At 38.6% G+C, this 17,178-nt stretch overlaps 1 pseudogene; it reads left to right on the top strand.

The window, feature by feature from the left end:
- The first annotated feature begins 9,039 nt into the window (after positions 1–9,039).
- LOC141445657 (proton-coupled amino acid transporter-like protein pathetic) overlaps positions 9,040–17,178 on the top strand; it is an 83,529-nt pseudogene continuing 75,390 nt past the window's right edge.

Raw genomic sequence — 17,178 nt, 5'->3', positions numbered from 1 at the left:
AAATTCTTATGGGAATTTAAACAAATCACATCGTGGATTTTCTGACGTTGCATTTAAAATCATCATCATCATCTCAGCCGTAGGACGTCCACTTTTTGACATAGGCCTCCCCCATAGACCTCCAGTCGGCTTCGGTTGGCAGCGGTCTGCATCCACTGGCATTTAAAATACTCTCACCAAATTATGGCCTAACCCTAGCGGTTAATTTGTCTTTATATCTGTCATATTTAGTCACAAAGTTTGGCATTTATAATATTAGTACATTAGCTGTTGCTCGCAACTTGATCTGCTGACGCACGTCAAAAGTTCTAACACATTTCAAACTCCCAAACTTCCCTATTCCCTACTTCAAACTATCCCTAGCCTATCCTCAAAACTATATAGACACCCGAGTGTACGAACAAAACGAATCTCGTCAATTATGTAACTCGAAGCTATCATCTATATATAACTCAGTAATATTATTATTTCAGTAATGTTAATTTATTATTAAAATATCTAGTTATAGTAGCCAGACACTAATGACCGCTCGAAAGGGAACATATCCTATCGTGAGCACCAAATTATGGCGCAAAGGAACTCCAGACTTTTTTTATTGGATCTGAAAAGCTTGTGGTGTTTTCGGTGGAAAAAATACACCTGCTGTTTTTTTTTATGAAAAAAGGCGGGAAAGCATGAAAAACTTGCTCGTTTGCCATCCAGTCGAATAAAAAAAAAGTCTGAAACATTGTAACGTCGTTCTGTTCGACGAGTACGGTTCTATGTATGTTTTATTAACCCCCGACAGAAAAAGAGGAATAATGTTTTAAATAATTGTTAATGGAATAAGTTTCGGTTTAAAGAAGATTTATTGTCTAGAGAAATTACAGTTAACTTCACTTACAAGACAATTTCAAAAGCTAGAATTACAGTAATTATTACGTTTCGCAGTAGTTGATACATACAAAGTCAAAGTATAAAAATAATTAAGACAACTTAAGTATATTTAAACAGTGCACTACAGTTTGACGCTGTGTGTTGTGTGTGTGTGCTGTGTGTGTGTGTGTGTGTGTGTGTGTGTGTGTGTGTGTGTGTGTGTGTGTGTGTGTGTGTGTGTGTGTCTGTCTGTGGCACCGCAGCTCTTAAACGGGTGAACCGATTTGAATGCGGTTTTTTATTTGAAAGCAAGTTTTCTAGCGATGGTTCTTAGACATGTTTTAACAAAATCTTCAAGTTTTTGAGATCATGAACTTTGGAGCGACAAAATCGGGGGTTTTCCAACTTTCTGCTGGTTAGGTTAGGTTATGTATTTGCTCCTAATAAGGGACCCTCAAGGTATATACGAGAATGTAGACGTATATAATATAACATATGAAAAATGTTGATTGTTATTAAAATACAGAATGCCGACAAGGTGCTCGAAAATAACATGCTTATTGCATCATAAATCGCATATTCAGATACATTAAGCACATCGTTCGGTTAGATCCATAACATTTCACGTTAAATGGACCTTATGTACTACGTGTGTATTATGTAACAACATTTCATAAGAAAACCATTATGGCGTGTATTATAACATGTAAGTGACGAATGTGTAACATAGTAAAACAGACACAAATCTGTGTTAAATTTAGAACTGAGTTAGTTTTCTATCCCGTGGCAATTTCTATAGGTTCTATCTGTAATGTCTTGGCTGGAAATCTCTCTACAGATCCATTCATCCATTCATCCCAGCCCACACACACACACACACACACACACACGTGCTGGGCACATGCCTCCTCTCAGAACAAGAGGGCTTGGGCCATAGTTCCCACGAGGGCCCAGTGCTGATTGGGAACTTCACACGCACCATTGAGTTGCTTCGCAGGTTTGTGCAGGTTTCCTCACGATGTTTTCCTTTACTTATAGATGTAAATATTGATAGGTTATAGATGTAGGTAGCTGTGAGAGTTTTAAATTTCAAGCTGATAATCTTGGAAGGAAAATAACTAGCCCGTCTTGGAAAGTTGATAGCACCGTTAATAATAAAGTACTAATGGTTGACAAAACACTAGATAACGAAGTCTAAAAAGGTGCTAATAGACAAAGCGCTTTCGTTTTCACCCACGATGCCTAACTGTTGTAATGTTACAGACACTGTTAAGAGAAGGTCTCCTCGTTCCATTCTCCATAAAAACGTAGTCCCGGTCTCATTTGAAAACTAGGCAACAGAAATAGATGAAATTTTGTAAGTATGGACTAGACATAATTATCTATGCCTGTGGTTTTTCAGATTTTCATATAAATGGGTAACATCAGAATTACAGGAGCTAATAGTCGACAAAAAAAAAAGATGTCAAACTTGCACGAGAATTACAGACTAATAAAGCATTTTTACGAAAATCTAAAAAATCACAGGCTTAGAAAATATAATGAATATCTTGATTGTAAAATAACATTGACAACGAAACCCAAAATTCAACCGTCCAAATCTTGAAAAGTCTACAGCTATCTCGATATAAATTACGGACGACGTTGCGGAAGGCATGGGGGGGGGAGGCGGCTGCGAGCGCTTATGTCACGAGTGATAAAGACAGCAATATCCCAAACGACTACCTAACGCGGCCGCGCGGCAGCGTTTCCAACCAATAAAGTGCGAGGATGTGTTGCGTGCGAGGGATGTAGGTATTTTTTATCCCCGAAAACCCCTACATACCTAATTTCATCGAAATCGTTGGAGCCGTTTCCGAGATTCTGATTATATATACAAAAATAGCTCGTTTAAAGGTAGATTAGGTTATTATTAGGATACTATTTACAACAATTGTACCTTCAGAATAATGCGTAATAAAAAAGTATTAGTAAATTTTGTATCTAGTGAAAATTGGTACACGTCCGGATCTTGGTAGTTACGAGAAAATTAACTAGGTCACAAGAATTTAGGTACGTTACTTGGCTCTACCTACCTAGTTTAGACTAGTTGGTGCTACATACAACCGAGTTACCTTGTTAGAGAGAATGGAGCATAATAAGATGTTCCCTTGTACCCATTGAAAGTAAGTTTGGTAGTGCACTTGGTCCAGATCAACATCACAGAACAGCTACGCTGGTTCGTACAGACCTTCCACTGGAACCAGCAAGAAATCTCACTGTTACAATTCAATGCTTAGTACGACATCTATCAAAAAATACAAACATTTTGCCTTCCTACGCTTACCACAGCGCGTAGTAAAGTATAAAGTTCGTTTTCGGCAAGGAAGGAAAGGAAGCCACAGTAACTTAGTGTTAATTAAAATATTTAGTGATAATTCCACGCCCAGGTATTTCAATTTTGTCATCATCAGCCAGAAGACGTCCACCGCTGAACAAAGGCCTCCCCCTTAGAACGCTACAATGAACGACAACTCGCCACTTGCATCCACCGGTTACCCGCAATTCTCACGATGCCGTCAGTCCACCTAGTGAGAGGCTGCCAACGCTTCGTCTTCCGTTTCGCGGTCGCCACTCGAAACTTTTCCCACATTCCCACACTGGCTCCCACATTGGCTATTATAAATGTTATTTATATAACCGTTACAAAACATTTGTTGTATAACATTTTATAACAAATTGTAACAAATGCTATACATTGTTATAATGTTATATACCTTTTAAAATGTTATACAACAAATTGCAAATGCAATTGCTATGGTGGTGTTATATAACATTTTTATACCAATGCGGGATCGTTTAAAACATCTAACAAATTGAAACAAAAGTTAAGCGACAATTACACTGAGTCGTTCGCCGTATGCTGCATGCGGCGACCGCAAAAGTGTAAAGAACACGGCAGTCGGCCGCATTCGGCGAGGGACAGCTGCCACGGACAGACTAGGCGACGGTCGTTCGCCGAAGTAGTTTGAAATAAATTCGGCGACCGCATTAGGTAAACGACGCAGTGTAATTGCCGCTTTAGACAATGTTATCGTGTTTTATAACGTTATAGAACATTTATGACAGCCACTGTCAAGAGTATAGCGACTTAGAACATACTGCTTTTAACTCATGGCACAGAAAACTATGTGGGAAATTACATTTGAAATTTACCACGAGCTTTGCACAAATCTGCGAAGTATATCAATGGCATGTGTGAAGTTTCCAATTTGCACTGGCCCCGAAGGAACTACGGCCCAAGGGGTCTCATACTGAGAGGAGGCCTGTGCCCAGCAGCAATGGGACGTATATAATCTGGGATGATGATGATAAAAAAACCGGCCAAGAGCCTGTCGGACACGCCCGAAATAGGGTTCCGTAGCCATTACGAGAATATTAAGTAATATTTTTCTAAGAATTTCGTATTTTGTATGGAATAATCCAAGTTTAGGTATATTTTATTTATACCTTAGGCTGCTATTTACTCTTAAACTACTAAAAATTCTCAAGAAAACTTAACCGTTATAGTTTTCCTTGTAGCCTACCATCCTAAATTTTTCTAATTTTTCCACTCACCGGTTTAGATTTTAGAGGGAAGGGACGCTCGATTTCACAAACAAATCACTGAATCGAAAAATCGTTTTAGCACCCCTTAATGGTTTTAAAAGACCTATCCAACGATACTCCATACTACAAGGTTGGATGAGAAAAAAAATCACCCCCACTTTACGTCCATGGGAGGTACTATAATTTTATTTTCTATTTTTTATTGTACCATTTTATCGGCATAGTTTACATATATATTCGTGCAAAATTACAGCTTTCTAGCATTGATAGTTTCTGAGCAAAGCCGCGGACTTACAGACAGACAGACATGGCGAAACTATAAGGGTTCCGTTTTTGCCATTTTGGCTACGAAACCCTAAAAACCACAAAAACTATTCCTTGCATGAAAAATCGCAGGCAGAAGCTAGTCTTGAAGGTTTTTATTAGTTACTAGAGTCAGCCTCGCGTAACCAGCTGATTTAGTGATTCACTATGATGGAAAACGAACAATAAATGGGAGCGTTGACATTGATCGAATACATAATGTAACTTCCACATAAATAAACCTTTTGCCTAACGAAAATGAGTTTATTTCTTAATTTCCGCTTCTTATTCATCACCATTAAGGGTTTCTTTGAAGAATATTTTTCTTTATGCTTCTGTACCTCAGTTATGTTGGCAAAACCATCTACCCGTCAGTCTGTTAAGACTCAAGAGCCTTTCTCTCGTATCAAGACGTATCAAGTTGAAATAATATATTAAGTATATCAAATACTCTGGTCTGTTATCCTTTGGAGTACTTATTGAAAATCTAACTTCTAAGTCAACCCAATCAAAAGATACAATCATTAAAAAACCGGCCAAGAGCGTGTCGGACACGCCTTAGATAGGATTCCGTAGCCATTACGAAAAAATTAAGTAATATTTTTGTAAGGATTTCGTATTTTATACGGAATCTTCTAAGTTTAAGTATATTTTATAATAGTAGTAGCCCTACAGAGAAGACTAAAAAAATAGGAATACATAAAGGTACTTAATTATGTTCGAAAAGCATAACCCTCCTTCGGGCTGTCGGGTAAAAGACAAACACTTAGGAAATGTCTTCTGAGATCTATATTGATAGTTAAATATAGATTAAAAAGGTTCACGGATAGTTTTAAAAATGATTTGTATCTGCTGTCCAACTTTACTAGAGCTTTCTAAATAAACGAAACATTCGCGTTTAGGTGTCAGTTTTAAATGGTGGGTAAGAAAATCACGTCCCTAACGCATGCGTGCCAAGATAAAATTAGATGGTCATAGACGTGAGTAAATCTTTATAATTGAAATCAAATATAACCTGATATTTGAATTTCTGTTATCAATGAATAGGTCACCCAAAGATTGTTATGAAGATAAACAATGAAGCAGATCGTTATTTCTGGTGATTTTCTCTGGCCGAAATAAATAATACGTAGTTGAAAATATAGTGCACTTCCTCCACGGTTTGATATGACAGCAGTAGGAGGGTTCTGAAGTAATAGCACCGGTTGGGTTTCATCATTAACGGCCAAGCCACAATAGGATAGAATTAGATTACAATTTATTAGTTCGCTGAAGTGGCGTTGGGCTGGCCACGTCTGTCGCAGGACTGATGAACGGTGGAGCAGACGAGTCCTCGGATGGAGACCACGGACGGGAAAACGTAGTGTAGGGCGTCCTCAGGTACGTGGACGGACGACCCTAAGAGGGTCGCTGGCGGCGGGTGGATGAGAGGGGCTGAAGACAGAGCGTTGTGGCGCGCCATTGAAGAGCCTATGTCCAGCAGTGGAGCAGCTGCAGGCGACAACCTTATGTCTAAATTAAAGGTTGCCTGGAAGAGATCGCTCTTAAGCGATAAGGCCGCCTATTGCTCACCTTGTAATATTTTTTCTGTGTATCTGTTTTCTGTATCGCTTACTATGTCTGGTGTACAATAAAGAGTCTTTGTATTGTATTGTAAATTAAGTAGCCAATCCCTAGCACCCGCCGTAAGCTCGAGCAAGTCGCTCATACCTCCCGCAAAACACCTGTTGGGGCACTCCTTCACTATGTGGTGGATGGTCTGATCCGGCGCTCCACAATCACAGGCACCAAAACCAACCAACTACCTTAAAAAACAGAGTGACTTTAAGATTTGTACCTATTTTCCTTTTCATTTTATTTTTATTTTTTTGTCCAAATTCCGTATGAATCCGAAGCGGGTCACTACTATTAAAATAAGTTAAAGGCAATAAGTCGATAATGTCTTGATTACGAATCATCTAATGGTGACCTTGTCTCACTCAAACACGTTCAGCCTATCGCGTAAAAATGCGAGAAGAATTCTATGACGAAACATCGTTCAGTTGGTGTGAAAGAGACAGAACGAAAACATATGCGGCGCCTTTACGTCTACAGAGTGCGTAGGCTATTAGGTTTAACGATTATCGTGCAATTAGAAATCATAACAAATTTGCATGCGAAGTCAATCTGTTGCATATTGTTATTATTGTTTACTAGCTGTTGCCCGCGTATCCATCCACGTAGAATTCATTTATCACTATCCCGCGGAAACTATACAATTTTCCGGGATGAAAACTATCTTTTTTTTTATTCAACTGGATGGCAAACAAGCAATTGGGTCTCCTGATGGTAAGAGATCACCACCGCCCATAGACACTGCAACACCAGGGGGATTGCAGATGCGTTGCCAACCTAGAGGCCTAAGATGGGATACCTCAAGTACCAGTAATTTCACCGGCTGTCTTACTCTCCACGCCGAAACACAACAGTGCAAGCACTGCTGCTTCACGGCAGGATTAGTAAGCAAGATGGTGGTAGCAATCCGGGCGGACCTTGCACAAGGTCCTACCACCAGCAAGAATCTGTGTTCTTCCCCGGGACTCAAACTATATGTATACCGTAGTCGTAGTAGGTCATCATTATCCCAGCCTATAAACGTCCCACTGCTGGGCAGGCTGGGCTGTGTCCAGCAGTTTTAGTAGGTACCTTATATACTTTTTTTGCTAATTTCTAATGTTGTATAGATAATGGTACGGAACCCTTCGCGCGCGAGTCCGGCTCGCATTTGGCCGGTTTTTTTCTCAGTCTTGTGGTCTTGCTCATGCACTCCTTTCCGGCAACTCTGACAAGATCATCGTGTGAGTGGTATAACAACATAAGTCAGTCGTAAACTTTTTGCCTCGCTTCAATCGCTCAGGCGCTTGCAAAATTTTCTACCTCTCCAAACGACAATTACTCTGGCTCAGACTCTTTTGCTCCCCTTTCTTGACTATGGTGATATTGGTTATCTGGATCTTAATGAGGGGCTGCTTAACAAGCTTGATCGCCTACAGAATGTATGTATTCGATACATTTTTGGACTCCGCAAGTACGACCACGTGTCTAATTTCAGGGTACAGCTGAAGTGGTTGCCTATAAGGGATCGTAGGAACATCCACGTTTTTTAATCCTTCTGCTCCCGTATACCTTTCCGAGCGTTTCAGCTACTTGGCTGCTGGCATCGGTTACGATCGAGTACCAATCTCCTTTTAGCCTGTCCTTCTACCTTATCCAAAAATACTCTAAATCCTTTACAGTGCAATCTGCCAGGCTGTGGAATCGGTTACCGACCTCCATCAGGCAATCTCCCACCGTGGGATCTTTCAGGGAAGGCTTGAGAAGAATGTGGCTTAATACACCTCCTCCTTAAATATTTGAGAACATTCCTTTGTTTAATATGCTTATATATATAGATGTTTTATGGTCATATATAAAGTAGTTAAGATACGAGTACCTAATACAACGTCAATGAAGTCCAAGATATAATTTTTTAAAACCCTCACGGCACTTTAGTAAAAATATAGGAGTTGCATTTCAACAGCCGCCAGTAGGTACCTAGAAAAATATTTTCAAGGTTTTTGTAGTCGGTTCAATTTTTTTTTTGGAGTCGGTTTTCCTTTTTTTTAATTTAGCTGGTTCTATTCCTGGTTGGGACGTAAGCGAATTTCACATACCTACTTAAATAGATATTAAACACCCACTCGAGAACAAACATTCGTATTTTACATACAAATATCTGCTCCGATCGGGGATCGAACCGGACCTTAAGCTTTGTAGTCAGGTTCTTTAACCACTCGGCTATATCCTATAGGTAGTGTAGGTTTTATCATACGGTAACATATTTTTAATCGCAACGTGCTAACGTTACGGTACCAACAACAAATTGGAACGATTCTCCCATTCCAAACATAACTACACGGTTGCAAGGCCCTCAATCCGGTGCAACCTTGCATGGTAATTTTATTGTTCAACTATACCCCATTCTGTATGCCACCAGGCATGCCAATCAAGGCCGATAGTCGGTAAAATTTTCCTTTTCCCCGTAAAACAGAGCACTCCCCACCACTTGGAAAGTCAGTGAACTCAAAACTGATATGTGAATCAAACCCATACGAGATAATGACCAATCATCATTAATTCTCAGGTATTACCGGCCAGTTTTTGAGATATGTCCCTCTCTCTTTTACTTGGGTGATTGGGTGTAATTTAGGGGGAAGGTAGTAGTTTTGAGAGGTCTTTTTTGACTGGTGTTTCCAAGGTCCTGCGTAAGCGCACATTTGGCGCAGATCTTGCAGTGTTGTGGTGGCGTTCGCTCGGTAAAGACGTGTTGTGACTGACAGTGAATTTGCGAGTTCGGAGCGTTTGAAAGTGATGTGTAGGTACCAAAGGGCGGCTTAAGCGATTACGAGGTAATGTTGCACAATTTGTCCTAGTTGCGATTTTGTTTTGTTTTAACGATTGAGAAAATGTTACGAAAGTACGCCGGTTGTAAGTTTTGGGATGTAAACAAAAAGTCGTTTTTGTGTTCTTCTTGTGTGTGCTTATGGGATGGTTTATTAAAGGCCAGTAATGTTATGTCGTCTCATCAAAAGTGCCTGGGGTTTTTTTTACCCCTAGACAGTTTTGACCATTTCAATATACTTAGGCATAAAAATTAGGTACTACTGAGTCGAATCGAAACATCAAATTTGTCGAAGTATAATAAGTATCTTATGTTTTTTTAAGTGTGTACTTTCTTAAGTAATATGTGAACTATTTATTCGACATACCTAGTACTAATACAAAACCGCGTTATCTCTAATAAAGAATCTTTTCCAGTTAACCTTGTTTCGAAAAGAAAGAGTATACGAAGACAGGTCGCACGTGGTTAAAATGTTGTGTATTAATAAATATCATTAGTGTCCGTACGTTTATTAAAAAAAACCTTGGTACCTAACTCGATGGTTATCTCGTTGTTTCTTTTGTTTAAAAACTTGACTTAACATACGTAGGCACTAGATTTTGAAACTTGTTTTTACTTACTTCTAACGTTGTATTAGTTTGTAAAAATTAATAAAAAGTTAAAATTTGAATATAAATACCCAAATTCGCTTAATTAACTAGATTTTTTTTAAACAAACTAACTTAGTAAGTAGATGACTTATTGCTGGATGGAAAATGAAAAATATTTTTGGTTGCGTCGGACGGGAGTAAAACCCGCACCTCATGTCATGGCTATATGAGCCAAGTGCTCCAACTGGACCAACGGACCTCCGGTTTAATTAACATTTTTCAATGAACCAAAAAAAAATTATGTCCAATCTTAGATTTCTTTGAGCAAACGTACTGCTATCAAGTTTGTGATAAAAAATATGTTTTTAATATCGTTACCTACCTAAGTATTTTTTTTTGCGGAAAGACCTTTTTGTTTGCTATAATTTCATTGTGCTCTAACACCTATGTACAGTCAACTGCATTCATATCTGCCACAGCGATGCGTGCAAAAATATCTGACACGTCCTACCGGCCCTACAAAAAGTCGTATCAGATGTTTATGCACGCTTTGTTGTGTCAGATATTGGTGCTGGTGACTGTACCTACTCCGAATTCCAAGCCAATCGGACCGCTGAAAGGGGATTCAAATTAACTTGCAAGATTTTGAAATAAATAAACATAATACGTGGTAAAGCTACCGAGGTACATAGGTTAGGTAGCGAGGTATAGCGAGGTAACCAAATGTTATTTAAGTCGTTAAACTTGACTTAATTTTGACAGTTTAATACAATTTAACACTACGTACTATAAATCCGTCAACTTAGTTGAGTTTCACATTAAATTGTTTTTTTTTAACGATCTATTAAATATGTTATTGTTGGACTAATAGGTACTTTTGTTTGTTATGACCACGAAGTCACGTTACGCTGATAGAAGTAAATTTTAACTATAATACTTTTATTAATGTATCATCAAGCTGTCGGTAAGCCTCCAACAAGATGGAGCAAAGTCCTGTACCCTTAGTGTAAGTTTTCGGTTACAAAATACGTCACGATCGCGTTCGCGTTAAAATCTCAATTTATATGGAAACACGAACAGCGCCTCTAGCGGAACGTTTGCGATGTTCGTGTTTCCATACAAATTGAGATTTTAACGCAAACGCGATCGAGACGTATTTTGTAACCGAAAACTAACACTCAGGTTAAGATCGCGGGATCGCGGTGCGGATAGCACAAGTCTGGTCTGAGTGGAGAGCCTTGGAGGAGGCAGTCCAGCGCAGTGAACGTCTTTCGGCTGACATGATGATGATGATGAATCATTATTTTTCACTGATAAGATTACACAGTGAAACTAACTCCCAAGGTATCCGTGCAGAAAATCGCTTCGAAAAACCTTACCAACTTAATGAAGTTGAAAATCCCCCGAAATTATCTAAGCTGATTTTTATCAAACATCGCTAAGCACCACCATAAGGAAACTCGCTTTCACGTAAAATCATCATCCTCATCATTATCAGCCGGAAGACGTCCACTGCTGAACAAAAGGCCTCCCCCTTAGAACGCCACAATGAACGACAACTCGCCAATTACATTCACCGGTTGCCCACAACTCTCACGATGTCGACAGTCCACCTAGTGGGAGGCCTGCCAACGCTTCATCTCTCGATTCGCGGTCGCCACTCGAAGACTTTTCTCCCCCAACAATTATCCTGTCCTTCGAGCGATGTGGCGATGTGGTCACGTAAAATAACTGCGTCAAGGTCCATCTATTTGAAAACTAAGATGCCCGAGACTGACAGACATTGGAGTCAATTTTTTAAAACCCCTTTTTTTGCATCGGGGTCTAGTTACCATAGCAGATAAAAGGCGGTCTTAAATATTATTTCTACAAATAAACACTGGTGTATGAGTAAGTTTAGGTATCGCTTTGTTATCAATCAAAGTCTAAAGTCAAAATATATTTATTCAATTTAGGCTATAACAAGCACTTATGAATGTGAAAAAAAATCTACCACCGGTTCGGAAAAACCTCTGTTGAGAAGAATCCGGCAAAAACTCAACGAGGTATATTTTTTTAAACAGATTTACAATATTATTAAATGATATCTATACATCACAAGTATTTAACACAACTTTATTTTTAACACAGTAGGTTCGCTATTTGAAGCGGATCGGAATTACTTATTTCCAAATATCTCCGTCCATGATATAATCATTAACTTTATAATACGCCTTAGATATTAATGTCTTCTTGACAATAGATCTGAATTTTGTATCCGTTTCAGTTGTAATATTTTTTGGAATTTTATTATAAAAACGTATGCAATTTTACAGAAACTACTTTTTTGTTTTAGCTAGTTTGTAAGATGGTACTTTAAGCTTCCCTGTGTTTCTAGTAGCCTTTGGCTTATCGAAGTTAGTGGGAAAAATCACATATGTTCTTTCTAACATACATGATAATTTCAAAAAGATAACGCGACGGCAGGGTTAGGATACCTGTTTCCTTAAAAAAAAGATCTTAAAGATTCACGCGTCTTCAAATTATAAATTGCTCTAATTGCTCTCTTTTGCAAGATAAAAATTAACTCAATGTCTGCAGCAGATCCCCATAAAATAAGGCCGTATGAAATAATGCTATTAAAGTAAGCAAAATACACCAACCGTGCCGTCGCCATATCGGTTAGCTGCCGTATTTTCCAAACTGCAAAAGCAGCAGAGCTCAATCTACCCGTGATTGCTGTGACGTGTGGTCCCCATAGTAGTTTAGAATCGAGCGAAGTCCAAAACTCGAACTTCGTATGTTGCCGTCCCACTGACGCTTATGTCATTTAATACGCGAGTGAAAGGGACGGTGCCGGAAGCCCTCTGTTCTCTGTGCTGTATGAACTGCTCTTTGCCACTTCAATGAGCTAATTCGTTTAGCTATGTCGGTGAACCTCGTTCTTCTACGTATTTCATTATATTTCTGATTCGATCCCGTATAGAAATCCATTTACCACATTTACCTTTATAATACTATGACGTTACAATCAGTGGCTTTTAGTGGCCTATGATGAGTCTTAACCAGACCTTAACACCTAAAGCGGTTTCTACCAGCTTATGACGAGTTTATTAGAAGGAAAATGTGCATCGTGTTACGGAAGTAATTCAGTGGAACTCCAACTATGACGTGAAAACAAAACCGCGGAAATAATCTGACAAACTTAATCAAAGCGTTTAATGTTAAATTACTTGCGACTAAGTACTTAATACTTTACTGATGATAATGAAGTACGGAACAAAAAGGGTTAATTACAAGCTTTTATTTAACTTGCCCTGTTCGTTTATTCATTTTATTTGAGTCAAATTTTGCAAGTTAAATTTGACCCGCTTCCAGTAGTCCGATCGACTTGAAATTTGGTTAACTTATGTAAATCTGGTGACAGCATAAAAATCTGATAGTGAGATCCTGGTATTCTGGCCAGGATCGTCTCCACAGTACAGAACTTTTTAAAGGTTAGTAGTTAACGTACGGTACGGTACGGTAACGGTAACGGTAGTTTGGGTGATAATAAAAGTACAGTAAACAAAAAGTACAGTCAGCAAAAAAACTTGTATTAAAAAAAATACCAAAACCTTATTTTTTAAACTAGCCGCCTATCTCGGGAGATTTTCAAATCCGATTTGCATACTTATGATTTTTAAAAACATTTTCTTTTATAAAAACCTTTTGACAATTACAAACAATAAAAAAAAACAAAATAGGTACCAGCCGTTCTGAAATGACGCGTCTTCAATTCATTTCGAAAATTATCAAAATAAGAGTTACATATTTTATGGATAGGATAGCGTATATAGCCGGTTTGATCTATGGCCTCTAAAGCAGAGGGTCGTGGGTTCCCGGCTCGCACCTTAAGTTTTTCGAAATTCATAAGCGAAATTTGAAATTTGCCACGGGCTTGACTGGGAAGAAAAACATCGTGAGGAAAGCTGCATCGAACTGCAAAGTAATTAAATTTGTGTGAAGTTCCCAATCCGCACGCAGCCCAAGTCCTCTCATTCTAAGCCAAAGCCTTTGCCCTGCGGTAAAACGTCATCATCATCATCACCAGCAAAAAAATCTTGTTTTAAAAAATACTTTTTCACTTCTCATGCTCGTAAAGTTGGTATTCATGCTTGATCTAGGCGACATAAAATTACTTTTTATGCTCTAGTGCATAAAGTAAAATCTTCGTCTAAGACCAAGGTGTCAGGTGCCAATCAGGTGTCAACAGCCACAAACAAAAAGTTTCTATATATTTTTCTATGTAAAACTAAAAATCAATCAAATCAATCAAAATAAATCAATAAAACTAAATATTTATAATTATATAGCAATGCATGAAAAATAAAAGGTACTTAGTCAGTGAACAATTGTATCCACTGTTGCTATTTAATTTCCTCTCAATCGAAGTGAAAAGCAGAGTGTAAAACTCGAGCACTAAACCCATTTTCCCCTCGACGTGTCTATCCACCCTCGCCGTACCGGCTCGGGTGGCTGTATGGACGCCTCGGGTAAAATGGCTCGTTTTATGCTCTTATTGTACAACCTACTATTTTGGTTTGACTCTGTGGGTGCATGCAACATAATAATTCAACTCACGACCATTTTCACTCAGCAGTATAACAAAACATGAACTCGATCATTTGTGCAGTGTAGCACGAGTTATTTTGTAGGTAGGTATGTCAGCATTTATATACACATGTTTATAAATTATGAATGACCGTGTCAACAAACATCGTCACGTCAATAGTAACGTTTAATACTATTTGTTTATTGTTTTCGAAGAATGCTTATTCATATAGGATAAAGTTGTTATGTCACCTGTACTGTACGTAGCTAAACCGCAGATGTTAAGAGTAACCCAAGCACGTCAATATGTTAGAATAATTAGTGTGACCTCAGCAGGGAGCTAGAGGGGGACCTTTTTACAGCAGTAGGAAACAATATTGCAGGGTCTTGTTAAACGGGCAGATAAATGTGATCCTATAAGGCAGGGGTGGCCAACCGGTCGATCGCGACTATGAGTCCAGTCGATCGTGGCAAGGCAAAACATATAAATACTGAACTATACTGTTTCATTTAAGATTTCAAAAAGTATGCAATTGGTAGATCGCACAGGGTTTCGTCAGTAAACAGTAGATTTTGTGTCTAATCAAGTTGGCCACCCCTGCTATAAGGTTTCCGTGTTTCTATTTTCAGGTACGGAACCCTAAAAGAAATATATCTTATAATCTTAACCCTCATTATCCCAGCCTATATACGTCCCACTGCTGGGCACAGGCCTCCTCTTAGAATGAGAGAGCGTGGGCCGTAGTTCCCACGCGGGCTCAGTGCAGATTGGGAACTTCACACATATCATTGAATTGCTTTGCAAGTTTGTGCAGGATTTCTCACTATGTTTTCCTTCACCGTGAAGCTAATTTTGTCATGAATTTCGAAAAACTCAGAGGTGCAAGGCGGGGTTTGAAACCACGATCCTCTGCTTGAGAGGACATAGATCAAACCACTATACTTGGTTTGGATAGGTAATTAACTAAATGTAAACAAACTTCAGCTGCCAGATTTAGCACATTCAAGGATTTAAAACATTTTAATTATCTATCATTGTAACACAAACTAGACTAGTGTATTTTAATACAGAAATGTAAATGTTTAGATAGTTTAATGGGGGAATTTCAATATTTAAGACACCAAATTGACGTTGTTTTGTTTACATTTAGTTAACTAAACGTTTCAAGTATAGGCCAACACGGCTACAAAATATGTTAATGTTAACCCTAGGACCCATATACATGGTAAGAAAATGAGCAATTTTCGTTAAACTTTGGTCTTTTTGGGGATTCCAAAATGACTTGTGCTGTTGAAAATAATTGTGGGAGTCATTGTTACTATTGAGTAGATACATTTGAGGAAACTGAATGACGTACCAGGGTGGAGCGTTTGTGCTACTAATGTCATGTTGACATCCCATACTACTGTCAAGGAAACCATAGTGAAATTGATTATTAAAAGGTTCTACTGATACATGAAACAATTTGTCCGACTGTATATGTCTTCTTAAATTCTTCTCTTTATGGCAACAACGCTAATAAATTAAACTAAAATTATAACCTTTTGACCTTGTTTTTAAGTAAGCCATGTTTTAAAGTGATAGAATAGTATATTACTGCAGAGTCCAGTAAGTAAGCTATCCTGAGCGAGTAGAAGTTTGATGGCCGAGTTTGAGGCTATCAATGATACGAGGCCAGGATGGCGATTACTGGTCGAAGATTGAATAGTGCTTTTCTCAAAAATGATGATGATGGTGATAATGAAATGACGGTGATTGTGATGTGATGATGATGATTGTTAGTCACGGTGATGATGATGATGACGATTGATGATGATGTTGATGATTGTTAGTCACGGTGATGATGATGATGATGACGATTGATGATGATGATGATGGTCGTTGCTAGTGATGATGATGATGGTTGGTATTGATGGTTATGATGATGTTAACATGTACCCATTTCAAAATACTAGTTAACTACACCCAACACTGCCGCTCGGCCCGCGCGCTGTTTGTGACGGGTTCCAAATTTTAAAAGGAACCCGTTCCTGTCCAGGAAGTAATTTCATACTTACTTCCTGGACACTAGCAGCTAGTCTCCACGATGCGTTATTTCCTACTACGATTTTGATGATGGCAACTGTTCATACCATTTTTGAGAAAAATTATCTTCACCGCTTCATCAAATCTCATAACCAATACCATATCACACTTCACAAACAAGCTCAGCAAGAATAAATTTGATTTAAAAATAATAAGGAAAATCACGAACTGTTAAATCTCTCACAAAAGCTTCTTGGACGCAGCCTCGGCACGTTTCGGTCTTGACATTTGGACCAAGAAGTCTGACTCAGTGTAGGTGTAATTGGTTTTACCGGTATGGTAACTCAAGGCCTTATTAAAACAATACGAGAATATCGCGAGAGCCGCATAAGATTGCCGTGGTAAAACAGTCATTCATAAATTTAAAAACCGACCGGCTTCGTATGTGTAAGCTAGAGCTAGAACCAGCAGTTGAATTGAAATTCTAGATCGAAAATACAAACTGAAATAAATAGATGCACAGAAAAACCAGAAATATAAGACCAGCGCTGGGAATCGAACCCAGGTCTTCGGCATTCCGTGCCGTGTGCTATACCGCTACACGACCGCTGGACAACGATACAGACACGAATTTCTCCTATGCACCTCTTATCTCAGCTTGTGTTGTTTCTTATTTAGCCATATATTTAGTTTCTATATTTCAGTTTGTATTTTCGATATAGGTTTTACGGTATGACCGCAAAGTAACAAAAAATTTGGAATTAAAATAAAAAATACAAAAAGATTCCAAAAAAACGATCTTAATCTGAAATTCTACAGTCTAA

The sequence above is a fragment of the Choristoneura fumiferana genome, chromosome 2 (assembly GCF_025370935.1).
Source record: "Choristoneura fumiferana chromosome 2, NRCan_CFum_1, whole genome shotgun sequence".
Taxonomy (NCBI): domain Eukaryota; kingdom Metazoa; phylum Arthropoda; class Insecta; order Lepidoptera; family Tortricidae; genus Choristoneura; species Choristoneura fumiferana.
Note: the sequence above shows the minus strand (reverse complement) of the source record. Positions and strands in the feature narration are given on the sequence as shown.